A 14,764-nucleotide genomic window follows, 5' to 3' on the forward strand; every position below is an offset into this window, starting at 1 on the left:
CCATCGCAGTCTTTAACACTGGTAGCAAGCCGCGACAGCGTGGACGTGAACCGTATGTGCAGTTGACGGACTTTGAGCGAGGGCGTATAGTGGGCATGCGGGAGGCCGGGTGGACGTACCGCCGAATTGCTCAACACATGGGGCGTGAGGTCTCCACAGTACATCGATGTTGTCGCCAGTGGTCGGCGGAAGGTGCACGTGCCCGTCGACCTGGGACCGGACCGCAGCGACGCACGGATGCACGCCAAGACCGTAGGATCCTACGCATTGCCGTAGGGGACCGCAGCGCCACTTCCCAGCAAATTAGGGACACTGTTGCTCCTGGGGTATCGGCGAGGACCATTCGCAACCGTCTCCATGAAGCTGGGCTACGGTCCCGCACACCGTTATGCCGTCTTCCGCTCACGCCCCAACATCGTGCAGCCCGCCTCCAGTGGTGTCGCGATAGGCGTGAATGGAGGGACCAATGGATGATGATGATGATGTTTGGTTTGTGGGGCGCTCAACTGCGTGGTTATCAGCGCCCATACAAGTATCCAATCTTTGCTCAGTCCAATTTCGCCACTTTTCTGGATGATGATGAAATGATGAGGACAACACAAACACCCAGTCATCTCGAGGCAGGTGAAAATCCCTGACCCCGCCGGGAATCGAACCCGGGACCCCGTGCTCGGGAAGCGAGAACGCTACCGCGAGACCACGAGCGGCGGACGGGACGAATGGAGACGTGTCGTCTTCAGCGATGAGAGTCGCTTCTGCCTTGGTGCCAATGATGGTCGTATGCGTGTTTGGCGCCGTGCAGATGAGCGCCACAATCAGGACTGCATACGACCGAGGCACACAGGGCCAACACCCGGCATCATGGTGTGGGGAGCGATCTCCTACACTGGCCGTACACCACTGGTGATCGTCGAGGGGACACTGAATAGTGCACGGTACATCCAAACCGTCATCGAACCCATCGTTCTACCATTCCAAGAACGGCAAGGGAACTTGCTGTTCCAACAGGACAATGCACGTCTGCATGTATCCCGTGCCACCCAACGTGCTCTAGAAGGTGTAAGTCAACTACCCTGGCCAGCAAGATCTCCGGATCTGTCCCCATTGAGCATGTTTGGGACTGGATGAAGCGTCGTCTCACGCGGTCTGCACGTCCAGCACGAACGCTGGTCCAACTGAGGCGCCAGGTGGAAATGGCATGGCAAGCCGTTCCACAGGACTACATCCAGCATCTCTACGATCGTCTCCATGGGAGAATAGCAGCCTGCATTGCTGCGAAAGGTGGATATACACTGTACTAGTGCCGACATTGTGCATGCTCTGTTGCCTGTGTCTATGTGCCTGTGGTTCCGTCAGTGTGATCATGTGATGTATCTGACCCCAGGAATGTGTCAATAAAGTTTCCCCTTCCTGGGACAATGAATTCACGGTGTTCTTATTTCAATTTCCAGGAGTGTATATCATATTGCAAAGGTCATAAAAAAGGTATTGTAAATTAACAACACAACACTGCAAAGATGTAGGACACTATAAAAATATAAAATTACTCTCTGTTAACAATAACTGAAATATTACATTCATCGTAAATGGACAAACAGTTTGTGTATGTATAAGGGGCGTTCAAAAACAAACGAGCTGGAGGCTTAGCTACAGAAAACAGTACCTGTATGTTAGAAGTATTGACCCGAGCTGTTAAGACAATTGTCCCACTGTGACACAAGGCGGTGGTTGGCTGCCTCATAAAATTCCCGAGGCTGTGATGTTAACCATTTCCGCACGTACCTCTGGACGTCGTCGTCCACACGAGTGCAAGAAAGGTTATGCTGACGTCGTTCTTTAACTAAGATGGCCCCATTCTGATTCACTTCCTGCAGCACCCGACAACAGTGAATGCCCAGTGTCACTTGTAAACCTTGACCACCCTTCGCCAAGCGATCAAATCAGAACCACCAGGCAATCTCACCCCGTGGGGTCATTCTGCTCCACGACAATGAAAACCCTTATAGCGCCAACACAGTAACTGTACTCCTGCAGAAACTCAAATGGGAGGTTCTCGGCCACCCTCCATACAGTTCGGACCTCTCTCCCTGTGATTACACCGTTTTTTGGTCCGTTTAAAAAGACTCTGAGGAACAAACGATTCACCTCGGACGACGACTTCCAGCTGTACGTGCGGAATTGGTTAACTTCGCAGCCCCGGGAATTTTATGAGACAGACATACACCACCTTGTGCCATAATGGGACAAGTGTCTCACCAGCCAGGGCCAATACTTCTAACATACAGGTACTGGTTTCTGCAATTATGCCTCCGGCTCGTTTATTTTTAAACGCCCCTTATAGTTAAATGCACTTGTCACTGTCAGAAAATCATTCGCATGTGCCCCTTTCGCTTGTAAGTTGCAGTATTGCGTCATGTGACGGATCGTTTCTCTTTCGGCGCCACAGTCACCTTATGTCAATGGCATACAATTTTGATCCGTTAGGTTAGGGGCCATTCTGCATAAGGCATATTTACACAAAAACAAAATCCCGAAAATACTGGTGGAAAACAATTGGTAAACAACCGTTCTCTCGTGCTTCCCCGTTATGTAATAAGTCTTAAATGTCCAAACAAAGCGTCCAGAAAAATACATTTTAATAATGCGAATTATACTAATTTAGTAATGATATCATCAAACTAAAATTATGAGAAACACCCATAACACACCAGTTAATGAAATTGTGCTTGCTCATGATTTAATTTAACTGATGTCGACGCCACGTTATTACCTTTACTATTGTTGTCCACTAAATTACAAAGTGTATCCTCCAGTTCACATGAGTAATTAATTTTTCGTTCAGCAACTACCTCGCAGATATACTTCTTTAATTCATGTACATTTGTCACACTGAAATTCACTGGACGACATTCTCTGGGTTTTTATAAATCTTATAAACTGCGAAGCATTATTAATTATTTAATGTTGGCTGGAAATCCGTGCTTTAGAAATGTGATTCCCCAGGTCAGTTCCCACCACCTTAAGAAGAGAGCGAACGGGAAACGTTGAAAACTAAGACTAAAACGTAGCATATTATGTAAACAAACCTCAGAACTAGTTTCCCATGATACCCAATGAACTATCACTTAAAACAGTGTTCCGTAACCACGGAAAGATGGCTGACGGAATAGATTAATGCAGCAGATGCAAAACTAAAGCCATGACGGTTGTTTGACATCAACAGAACAAATAGAGAAAAGAAAAAAAAATGCTTACATACTTTTTCATGCTGAATGAATAAAATATTTACAGTAACATATTTATTTTGAAGTATTTTTCAAAAAAAAAAAATCTTTAGATATTCTAATGATGTTTCGAGGAATGTACGGTAAAGACTGGGCTGTCTTACAATACATTTTTTCACAACCGGTTTCGTCGTTGATAATCTTCACACTGGAAAAATATTGTGACAACTTAATATGTCATACATGCTATTTAACCAGAAAAGAAGCCATAGCTGACTTGCAGACATCAGAAAAAGATACTTCAGGCATAATACCGAATTAAGCAAACACAACACATAGAAAAATGAAACCATGTGTTTCGCTTTGTGTTTCCTTAAGCCGGTATTATGGTGTGAATTATCTCTTTCTGACTTTTGAAAGTCAGCTGTGGCATCTTTTCTGATCAAACAGCACATATGACACTTGAAGCTGTCACAATATTATTCCATTGTGAAGATGATTGATGATCAAAACTGGTAGTAAAATATATATATATATATATATATATATATATATATTGCGAGACAGTACAGTATTTACCATGCATTTCTCCAAGTATACTGATGCTGTTGACAGTCGCCTGAAAAAAAAAAATTCTTCTAATGATCGCGTTCCAACAGACTGCAAGCAAGTACAATGCATATCTGGGTGGAGGGAAAGACAAAAGAAATAATCATATTTCAAATGCGTTCATGCATAAAGACGGCGATGAAATAATTTTTTCTGTGGATGTTGTACTACACTGGTAAAAGGAAAAGTCTTCTTACGCAGCGTAAGAAATTATTTACAGAGGCTGGCTTGCGTAGCTGGTCCCTAAACCGTTTAAATGATCCCCAAACTGCCGGAACAATCAGCTTTGTGTCGAGCCGGGAGTAAATCCTTCCACCCGCTGCGTAATCCGGAGATGCTTGGGGTTTATGATTAACGAGACATAAAACCGTATAAATCAATTACTTCTCAGTCCAGAAACGTGCAGCGCAAGCGATTAATGCGGCATAGAAAACCCGTCAGCAATGAAGCGGAAGAGGATAAGCCAGAAATACGTCCCGCGCGCCGGCGCTCCGGACGCGCACGCCGGCGGTATGGTCGGAGCGTGTGTGACGCCAAAGGGGATCGACCCGTACAGCGGACGGGTCCTCCATGGACTTTAGTTTGCTTGCGCAGGAAACGCCGGCGCAGACATCAAAGGACGTGCGGTTTTGCAGCGAGAGGCATGGCTGCAACTAAACGCTCCCTTCGGGGTCGGTGATGTAAAAAATGATAAAATCACAAGTGAAGTCTTTCGAGGGAAATCGAAGTTCAGTTTTCACTTTCGCTCTTTGTTTCCTCATTTTGTGTCCGAATCAATGAACAATGAATCGTCTGTGAAAGCTGCTTTGACAATACGTTGTCTAATATATTTAATGTTTTCCAGCATCCTTAAATCGCATTACTTCTAACCAAATTGGCCTTTAGATGTCATGGAATCCCTTTCTATCTTAATGGGATTTGGTGTAAATACGATGCAGGCAGCCGCTCCATAAAAAAAGATACACGGTTAGTGTTCCGGCGTAGCGACAAGCGCCGGAAAGAAGATCAAGTAAGACACAGCAGAGAGCGATGTAAGACGAATTCAGCCAACACCTGGCTGACGAGGACGTCACCACGATAGGAGCGGCATCTACACGAAGAGAAGCGACGCGCGGCCTAGCCGCGGCCGGACAGTACAAGACGCGCATTAGAAGAGCCGCAGTGATATTAACGATAGCAGTGACTTATGAACTTGTGTGATTAGCTTGTATGCCCTTCCTGCAGCCACCCTGTACGCCCCCCCCCCCCCCCCCGCCAGGACTGAATTAGTGTACCCCAACCGTCTGCGTTTAGCGCAATCCATGGAATACCGCGAATGTGGCCAGATGTTGGCGAGCCGTGTATTCACTTAGTGGGATGTGGTAAACCGCCTAAAAGCCACATCCAGGCTGACCGGCACACCGGCCTCCGTTGTTCCCGGGGCCGGCGCGCATACCCGAGCCCAGGATGCAGCGCATTAGCGCTCTCGGCTAACCTGGCGGGTAATTCAGTTACTGTAATAAACACCATTAATATGATTTGCTTGTATGTTGTCCAGATATCTGAGAAAACAGCTTTCTAGGCATCCTAGAAGACACGACTGGGCAGGATCACACAGTTAGGTAGTGCCACATTGTCTGGCAGAGAAGCTGATTTAATAGACTCTAGGCAGCGCTTCATCAGTTGTCAACGCGGGCTCCTGACGACGTGCTGTGTCAGTGGATAACGTTTACAGCAAAAGAGCTGCACACGAAAAGCACGATTAGCCTACAAAGGAATAATTTCAAAGGAACACAATAAATAAATCACAACACACAATATTACAAGTTACGTGGTTATGATGCTATTGTTTGTGATGTGGAGATTTTGGCTGAGAAATTTCTAATTGAGCAATAATCACTTATGTGAAGGAACAACAATGCCTTACTTTGTACTTCACAGTCCACACAATGGAAGATATTAAAAATAGTACATGATTAAAACACAAAAGGTTACAGTATTACAAGTTATATTGTTATAGTGAGGTTTGTGAGCTAAATAAGGTAAGGAAAATGAAATTCTATTGTGTTTTAATTTTGTGTGGCAGTATGGATCATTGTGTCTCTCTGTGGGTATGTGACTGGTTGATTGCATCATTTTAAGCTTGAAAGTGGGGATGTGCTCAGTTGTAACCGATCGTGTTGAACCACCTGAAGATTTTGAGCTAAATGTTTGTTTACTTGAAGTGCTTCTACTGGCTTAGTTTTCCTCCTCTGTTGGCTAAACGTAGCACTTCTGTGTGGAGTTGGGATCTGTGTCCTTGCTTTGACGCATGTTCGGCAAAGGTGGAACCTGAATTATGTGATCACCAGCTGTCTTGTTCGATCAGCCCAGTTGCAACAGGCCAGCCCTTTTGGGTTTAATTATTTTCCACTGCGTGAAGTGTAATTTAAAACGTTAAAAACATGTTTGGTGCAAAACCCAAATGAGGAATGCTAAATTTAATAGTTTCTCAACGAATGTCGCTTCCTAACAAAATTTGGCATAATAACCATGTAACCTGTAATACTTTAATATTGTGTAGTTTAATTATTTATTTCTAGTGTAGTGATGACCATATGGGCACGTTCCGAAAGCCAATGAATTTTAAAAAAGTCATGCTCTGATAAACCGAGGGGCCAAAGAAACTGGTGCACTTACCTAATATCGTGTAGCGCCCCCATGAGCACGCAGAAGTGCCGCAACACAACGTGGTATGGACTCGACTAATGTCTGAAGTAGTGCTGGAGGGAACTGACACCATGAATCCTGCATGGTTGTCGATAACTCCATAAGAGTACGAGGAGGTGGAGGTCTCTTCCAAACAGCACCTTGCAAGGCATCCCCGATATCCTCAATAATATTCATGTCTGGGGAGTTTGGTGGCCATCGGAAGTGTTTAATCTCAAAAGAAAGTTCCTGGAGCCTCTCTGTAGCAATTCTAGGCTTGTAGGGTGTCGAATTGTCCTGCTGGATTTGTCAAGTCCCTCGGAATACACAATGCACATGAATGTACGCAGGTAATCAGACAGGACGCTTACGTACGTGCCACCTGTCAGAGTCGTATCTAGAATTATCAGGGGTCCCATATCGCTCCAACTGCACACGCCCCACACCGTATCAGAGCCTCCACCAGATTGACCACTCCCCTGCTGACATCCAGGGTCCATGGATTCATGAGGTTATCTCCATAACTGCGCACGTCCGTCCTCTCGATACAATTTGAAACGAGACTCGTCCGACCAGGCAACATGTTTTCAGCCATAAAAAGTCCAATGTTGGTGTTTATGGGGCCAGGTGAGGCGTAAAGCTTCGTGTCGTGCAGTCATCAAGGGTACACGAGTGGGCCTTCGGCTCCGATAGCCCATAATGACGATGTTTCTTTGAATGGTTCGCACGCTGACGCCTGTTGATGGCCCAGTATTGAAATCTGCCGCAATTTACAGACGGGTTGCACTTCCGTAACTGTGAACGATTCTCTTAGTCGCCATTGGTCCCGTTCTTGCGGGATCTTTTCCCGGTCGCAGCGGTGTCGGAGATTTGATGTTTTACCGGATTCCTGATATTCACGTTACGCTTGTGAAATAGTCGTAGGGAAAATTCCCACTTCATCGCTACCTCGGACATGCTGTGTCCCAACGCTCGTGCGCCGACTATCACACCACGTTCAAATTCACTTACATCTCGATAACCTGTCATTGCAGCAGCAGTAGCCGATCTAAGAACTGCGTCAGACACTTTTTGTCGTGTATAGGCGTTGCCGACCGCGGTGCCGTGTTCTGCTTGTTTACCTATCTCTGTATTTGAATACGCATGCCTATACCCGTTTCTTTGGCACTTCAGTATAGTTGAAGAGAAATTAAGCATGTCTCATTTAACTGAAAAAAAAATTTCATTAAGTGGTGTACGCGAGAATCGCTGTTGCAAAACAATTAGAAAAATAACATAGAACAGATGGTTTGGAAAACGCAGTTCTCCCTCCCTCGCTACTTCCGAGCGTTTAAGGCGTCCGCAGTCTGCATGATGTGCAAAAATTATTGGAAGTACCAAAGGATTGGCGGTACCACAAGAATAAAATTAAATAGACCCCGAAGGACATGCAGCTCAGGTTCTACAGTATAATGTAGTGGCTATCGCTGCTCTGCTTTATGGAAATGAGTTACAGAAAATGAGAGAGAGAGAGAGAGAGAGAGAGAGAGAGAGAGAGAGAGAGAGAGGAGAGCCGCGTGCAAAGAGAAGAAACGAAATTTGTAAGGTATGTAAAAGGATTTTCTGTTCGAGATCGATTTAGAAATGAAGTAATTAGAGATGAGTTGCAAATGTATGACACAAATGATAAAATAAAACTGCATAAAAAGGGGGAAAGACGATCTAGAACGTGTGGGTGAAAGAGGAATACCAAAAGCAGCAAGTGAATATAAGCCACTCGGAAGAAGTAGTGTGACAGCAGCAAAGAAATAATGAAAATAAATCCTATGGAACCAGAACAGGTAAAGGAGACCTAATCATTGTTGGGAAGAAGTGATACGGGTAGTAGCAGCTGTCGTGGAGAATGTCTGTTACTGACACAGGAGTCATTGTCAAATACCTTTTATCTCCATGCGGGTGCACCTTCCTTGGAACTCATTTTCAGCCATATGTGTCGACATTACCTTTTTTACTCCTCAGGGATCGTTTTCTGCAGTTGTCTCCATTCAGAAAAATAATCTTGTACATCGAGAAGAATAAGTAAAGATGATAGAGATCCGCCTTTGATATACAGTCAGTATCTGGAAACGTCTTACAAAAAAGCGACTGTTACGCACCCTGTACAAAGCAAAGCATGAATCCAGAGATAGGCAGCGCTTGATTAGGGACGGTGTGTTAGTGGTACCTTTCCAAAACGTCTAAAAATCAGAATAACACCCACCAGAAGGTCACAGTACCAGAACCTCTTTCTTTACAAGTCAAGCACTGCTGACTGATTTTTTTTAAAGTGAAATGTATTACACTACGAGAGCACTGCGCGAAGCCTTCAAAAAATACAGTGACACAATCTGATGAAAGGCTTTGTCATAAAAAACCCCAAAATTTAATCATATTCTGAAGCTATAAGTGACAAAAAGTCAGTGGCCAGTGTGGTGTAATAGGATGATCTGATTCGATACAGTTTGCACCAGGCCACACGAACCAGACCGAAGCTGTGTGCATATTGGATTCTGCTACGAAGGGCTGTATTGACGCATTTTTCTTGTCGCTGCCTTCATGTCGGTAACGCTATTTATTCTGAAACTGGCAATGAGTCATCGCTATCGCACGTCAGTTACAGTTAAACAGTGATATCACTTCTTTCAGGAACCTTCTCCTCCCTGATTTGCTCTTTTGAATGATTAAATTGCACTAGTCGAGTAAGACAAGTATAGAAAGCTTTGCATTTAGTGTTAAGTATACATACATATTATAAAAATTGTACATTTCTCTCTCTCTCTCTCTCTCTCTCTCTCTCTCTCTCTCTCTCTGTGTGTGTGTGTGTGTGTGTGTGTGTGTGTGTGTGTGTGTGTATGTATATATGTATGTGTGTGTTCCACATTTCCTCCTAAACTACTGGACTGATTTCAACCAAACTTGCACACATGCCCCTTACTGCCAGGCAACAATCGCTGTCGGGCTAAGAAGGTAAGAACCACCTATCACAGAACAGCAGATATAACGTCATAAACGAGACGCGTGAAAAACTGGCACATCGTGCTTGACGTAAATTTGTTACTTCTGTGTGTAACACCATAGCTTAGCCACTTTAGCTTTATATTTTTTTCAACATCTCATCGTTGAACTTCTGTAATTAGTGTATGATTAATTCGATACTGTAATGAAGTGTAATCTCTGTAATATGCAAAATATGAGGAAATGATGTTTTGTCTTCATCATATAATCTCTTTGGTTACCTTTGAGGTTGAATAATTTTGTTTAAATAATTTTTTGTAGAAATGTCAGTAAGTGAAAATGTTTTGTTATATTTAATATGTTTGGTTGCTGTTATATAAACTACTGACCTACACTTAGGGTTCGTAGTTATTTCATATGTAAAAGGTGTTGCGGTTCCCCTCGGGAAGCCGGCCGCAGTGGCCGAGCGGTTCTAGGCGCTACAGTCTGGAACCGCGCGACCGCTACGGTCGCAGGTTCGAATCCTGCCTCGGGCATGGATGTGTGTGATGTCCTTAGGTTAGTTAGGTTTAAGTAGTTCTAAGTTCTAGGGGACTGATGACCTCAGAAGTTAAGTCCCATAGTGCTCAGAGCCATTTGGACCATTTGGACCCCTCGGGAACGGAACTTCGTAGCGCGCGCAAATTGTGGTTGGCATGGATAAAAAGGCAGAATTAAGAGTCAGTCGGGGACGAGCTATCAAACTATCAACTGCTCATGTAAAAGTTGTGTCTTCTGCTGGTGCCGAGAGAAGCTTTCCGTGCCGCTTGCCAGTGCCTCGGATGGATGGGTAAAGAGTTCGAACTATTCTGGAATTGATATCTATCATCGCCACCAAGAAATGACAGAGTCCAGCAATTCTACCTGCAAATCCACCTACCAACATGCAATCGCCACTACATTACGCAATCACTGAAAAGGAACCAAGGAATAGTAGAAATGTTTGGTGAAGGATCAACTCATTGGATATTTTAGTGTACGAAAACATAAGTTAACTTATACTCGAACTCTTATACCTACCTTGATTTCTTATCCCTCTGTCACGTTTCCACTTAGGGTTCTTCTCATGCTAAAGTGATTACCGAGTGTCCTTATTGAGAGAACATTACTCATGCCTCTTGAATATAATAAAAAGAAAGTTAAAGTTAACGTGGCAAGAGAGTGAGCTAAGGTACATGATGCTAGCTGAAAATAATTTTTCTATTAAAACTGCTTATTAATACGTTGTTGCCAACTTCAAAATTAAAAGTTCTTAAATCTCAGGCTTATAAAGTTTTGCTGTAAATGATTACATTGCTAAATGTTGTTAATCGCAAAAGGTCAGTCAGTACCTTACAAATATGTCAATTTTGTGTCTCACTGTAGTAAAAGTTGAAAACTGCAATTCTAGAAAGTTGTATACTCATGCTTGCTAAGCACTTGTTTCTCTTGTGTATTTAAAGTGCATATTAATAGTGTAATAGGCTCCACAGTGTATCCTTTATGCTCATGATAAATAACAATTAATAGAAAGACCATTATCTATGAAAACAGTAACTTCTTTTATTCAAAATTCAGTGATAAATTTTTAGTGAACTACATTTAACTTTCATTCTAAATAGAAAAGTATTTAGCTGAGAGAGACTTAACCTATGACCAGTTAATAATTTTGCAGTAATTGCTTTAACAAGATAGTTTTATTTCACGACCTGCCTCCATTAAGGTAATGGTATAACAGTTGCAGACGGAAGTGTTATATGTGCTACTAACTTTATTGGCAACACATTTTGCAGACAGTATTCTCCTATGCCGCTGAATGTATCTACACAAATACATCATTGTACGACACGTATTTCAAGAGAATACGTCGTTAACACGACACGTGAAAAAATGCTGCAAATGCATGAGGTTCATACATTCATTCTTTATTAAGAAACTCCTACAGTCGAGTCTGCATGAGGAAATCCTTAACACCTGGCTGCGCTTTCGACAGCTGTCAACTGCGAAACACAAACGACTGTAGGTGAAACCGATTGCCGTCTATAAAGCAATGAAGAGGCGATGCCATAGAGATGTTTACAAAATCACGTTGTAGACGCACGAGGCAACTGCGACCAGCGTACAGAAACTGTCCAGGATCACGTTTCTTAATTGGGATACTGACTTATAGATTGGTACATTACGCATATTTCTTTCTACGACTCTTTCATAATTTCAAAGGTGTTTTCAGGAATACATGGAAATGAAATTTTCTCGATACTTCGCTACAGACACAGTTCACTTTTGTTTTCCATTCTGATAGAAAACTGGCAAAATGAATAAACGGGCAATGCCGGTTTTGTCAGTGAGTAAGTTATACATAGTACTACTAAATAAGGAACCTAAACGGTAATTTGGAATTTGTGAGTTTGGCTCAAAAGAGGCTCAGTTGCTACTGTTTATCTCTCTAATTATATCAGCAATAAAGCAGTAAAACACAGTGAAAACTTTATTTTTGTTCCTCTACCTATTGAAGCACAAGAGCAGAGGAGCCTAACGTAGTGTATTAACGGCCCTTCTTTATTTGTAAACTGAACTCTCTCACAGAAACAAGTTATTCAATGCCGGAACATAAAAGTTTTTTCCTTTTCCGAGATACACCGCATTCACAGATGTAAAATAAGAGAATGTCCGTGTGTTTTGTGTCTGCTCTGAATAGCGTTTGTCTTTCCCCCTGAGAAGAAAGGGCAGCAGCTTACTGCGGAGAGGTGTTTCTTCTTCCGCGAAACCTCACTGACAGCTATGATGCATTGCCGTTCTACGTGAGAGAGGTAATGTTGACATGAGAGGTTGGCTTTTGTCTTCTCCCCCTCTGACACTGCATGGGTAAGGGATGAGGGTTGGGAGGGGGAAAGGGGGAGGGGGCGCAGCAAAGCAGATGGGCAATAGTGCTCGACCCTGGCGTCTGGTTGCGCGCTCCAGGGGATGTGTTCTCTCGTGCGCCTTCCCCGTCTGGAGTTCCTCACCCTCTTCCGGTTCCCCTTTGTCGGGAAGCTAGCTATAATTTATAACGCATGAGTATTCTGGCGAATCGCCAGGTCTCCTCACACAGCGGCACTCTGCTGCTGTACCGGAGTATTTTTGTTCCTGGTTGTACCTACAACAGGTGATGCCAGTAGAGACGCATTTGTTACGAAGCCTGATAAGATACCAAAGTATTTTTTACTGTTATGTTTTCATCGCATCGCGTTGGACCAGTGTTTTTTACTGTCACGAGGACCACTGTGACTCTTGAGTAGAAAATGTTTTGGGTGCATTATGAGAATGTTTGCTCTCTTCTTACGCAACTCAGTTCTTTTCTTTTACAAAACAATGACATGGAGTCTACAGTATCGCACACCACAGACGAAAAGTGAAGAAGTCTGGAAACTATTGACAAGCACCTCATATAAAACAGTTAATATTTTCAAGCAGTCCAGCATATGAGTGTCGTTCGATATAAAATGCACCTAATTTCTTTATTAGAACTTATTTATACCTAAGAGTTAGAATTTGGTGACCATGTCAGTCAACATTTCTTTTACATGTACTGTTTTTCTACGTAGTACGCACCACCTTTTAAGGCATTACGACAGAATTGTAAAACTTCATACATTCCTTGTTATCCTTGTTAGTAAAAGGTCCGTCTTGTGCTCGTACCCAAGTCATCACTGCATGAATTACGCTCTCTACGTGTCCCACGTAGAGAATTCTTAAGTAGTCCAAACAGGTGGGACTCGCATTCGGGAGGACGACGGTTCAATCCCGCGTCCGGCCATCCTGATTTAGGTTTTCCGTGATTTCCCTAAATCGCTCCAGGCAAATGCCGGGATGGTTCCTTTGAAAGGGCACGGCCGACTTCCTTCCCCGTCCTTCCCTAATCCGATGAGACCGATGACCTCGCTGTTTGGTCTCTTCCCCTAAACAACCCCCCAACCCCACCCCCCTCCCCCCAAACAGACGGAAATCTGCAGACGCCAAGGATGGGCTACAAGGTGCGTGAAATTATGACGTCCATAACGTTCTGAGACTGGCTGTGTGCGTGGATTGTCGTGCTGGAGAGAGATTTCTTTTGGATTCTTGTCAGACAAAAAAGGTTCTCGTGTTTGCTCTCGATCTTAATTAATGGTTGACGTTTTCTGCAACGAAATAACACCATCATTGTCCCAAAAAATGTCAACATGGCTTTGCCAGCAGAGGAAGCTATCTCGAATTGCTTCGTTTACGATGACTGCTGGTGGTCCCACTCCAGTGATTATCTTCTTGGGTCCGGTTCTAAGTGATGCGCACAGGTTTCGTCACCTAAAACAGCCCTTGACAAGAGCCCTCCCCCCTTCCCCAGTGCCTTCAGGGTGTTCCAACAGTTCAGATGAAATAGATTTTCTTCGAATCTTGAGGCCTTTTATCACTAGCCTTCTTGAGCACGTCTCTGAATATCCAAGAATTGTAATCATTGCGTTCGCAATTTCGATGCTCACCGATAGCTGTAAGGCCAATTTTCAAGTTGGAATGCGTCAGTCTGCAGAATAATGACATGATTGCAGTTCACGTGGCTGTGACAGGACGTCCAGAAAATTGTCGAGCGCGGAGCTCAGTTTCTGCACTTGCTGACTCTTTAACTCTCTTTTATACATCACTCCTCTCAACTGCACTCGAAGGTGGATGATCATCACGGTTACTTTTTCCGCAGCCAAGAATTCTATTACCCCACACATACACACATCAAGGGACGACAAATCCAGTGTTATCCACAAACAGTACTAAACGTCTTTGTTTTGACCGATCAAGTGCAACAGTCATGGAACTCCATCTCACAAACTGACATGTGGCAGCTGTACGACACGTTACATACACGTTTACGTGTTTTCAATCAACACTCTGGTAGCTACACCGGATATTAATGTACCAGAATTTCACATATGCAATGGCTTATCTCACGTTTAAAGTAACCTGTGGTCTTGCAGTGTTAAACGCTTACATATTTTACCTGGACAACTGTGTTCCCGAACTCTTTATCTGTTGCGATCATTCCTGCATATCGCTAAGTCAAACTGGCAGGAATTTTGGAGTGAACCTCCTGGAGCCTTTCAACTACAACAACCAAATAAACAAGCAGCAGCTGCTCGTTTACTTTGAACTGGACGCGTCATCGATAATACTGAAAAATGGTCACTACAGGATATTTAGAACCTTTCACATACACCATTACACATCCAAATCACATACTTAACGAAAAGAGACACAGCGAAACCATA

This window comes from Schistocerca piceifrons, chromosome 2, assembly GCF_021461385.2.
Source record: "Schistocerca piceifrons isolate TAMUIC-IGC-003096 chromosome 2, iqSchPice1.1, whole genome shotgun sequence".
Classification (NCBI taxonomy): domain Eukaryota; kingdom Metazoa; phylum Arthropoda; class Insecta; order Orthoptera; family Acrididae; genus Schistocerca; species Schistocerca piceifrons.